The following is a 1,579-nucleotide window of genomic DNA, read 5'->3' on the forward strand; positions in this document are numbered from 1 at the left end:
CGTGGGGCGGCGCGTCGGTTCGCGCGGGGCGCGGCCGGTGTCGGCGGAGGCGCGGGCGGCGGGCCCCGCGCGGAGCCGCCTCCCTCCGGCGGGGCTCGGCCGGGAGCCGCGGGCAGAGCCGCCTTAAGGTGGCGCCGCCGCCCCCGGCCCGCCCACCCGGCCCGCCCGCCGCGCCCCTGCCACCTCCGGGCTGCGGACACCCCCCCTCCCCCGGGAACCCGCCCCTTCCCCCACCCCGGGCCGGCGACCCGTGGGGAAACTGAGGCTCGCGCCCAGTCCCCCTCCCCCTCCCGGAACGTCGTCTCCCCCCCTCCCTCCCCAGGGCCCAAGCGAGAGACACGCAAGGAAACCAAGAAATACCTGGGGGCCCACAGTGGGGAGCAGCGTGGCGGGGAGGGGACAGTTGGGGTCAGAAATGGCCTTTCTGAGGGAGTGGGCTAAGACGTAGGACACCTGCGTCTCTCTGGCCCCTCTCTGGGCCTCAGTATTCCCACCTGTAAAGTGGCAGACACAGGGGCTGCTTTTGCGGAGGCGGTTCATGAACAGCCCTCAGCCTGGCCTGGCACAGAGTAAAAACCCCCACAGCTGGGATTTGGTGTTTCCACTGCTACCTCCAGCAGACTGGGCTGTCTCCTCCCTCAGACTCAGCTCCCAGGAGAACGGCAGTTGAATCCCTGCCCTCAGACTCAGGGGTCTGAGGGCAGGGGCTGCACCTCCCAGCACAGACCACAGACACCTGACACTCACCTGGGAGGGGGGACATTCTTATTCCCATCTTGCTTATGGGAAACCTCATGGTCTTTTGTTAAGTCGATCAACAAACGCGTGTCGACCGCCTGTTGTGGACGGCACACTGCGCTGGGCACTGGGCACTGGGCACAGCAGAGAGCCAAACAGAGAGAAACCCTTGCTTTGTATCAATCCCTGCATCTGTGTCTGCACGGGAGTGAGCAAATAGCGCCCCAAACCCTGTTAAACTTCAGAGCATTGCCTTCCAGCCAACAGGTGTTTCTGGAACATCTATTAGGTGGCAGGCACCCTTCCAGGTACCGGGAATATAAGGGAGAGCGGAGAATACAGATTCCTGCCTTCTCGGAGCTCCGGGAACAAGACAAGACCACGGCTTGGTAATTACGGAATTATTTGTGTGCACAAAGGAAGAGTTTGGGGAGCAGGTATGGAAATGAATGAGAGGGAACCTGCTTATCCGGGGTGTCTGGGAGAGGCGTCTTTGAAGAAGTTTACATTGGAGATGAGATTTGGAGGATGCGAGGGTGGGGAGAGGAACAGAGATCCTGAGGATAAGGATTTGAGTGTGTGTGTGTGTGTGTGTGTGTGTGTGTGTGTGTGTTGGAGTATTCAATGGCTCCCTATTGTCCTCACAATAACACCCAAACTCCTCCCTCTTCCCAGGGACAGAGGGACGTTCAGGCCCTTCGCTGTTTTCCCACCTGACCAGACTGGGGCCCTCTGCCTGGAATGCTTCCCACCATTTAAGTCTCAGCTCGCATGTCACCTCCTAAGAAGACCCCCTTCCGGCTGCCCATTTAAGTGGTGTTCACACATGGCGTTCACGCCT

This window comes from Panthera uncia, chromosome A2 (genome assembly GCF_023721935.1).
Source record: "Panthera uncia isolate 11264 chromosome A2, Puncia_PCG_1.0, whole genome shotgun sequence".
In the NCBI taxonomy this organism is placed as follows: Eukaryota; Metazoa; Chordata; class Mammalia; order Carnivora; family Felidae; genus Panthera; species Panthera uncia.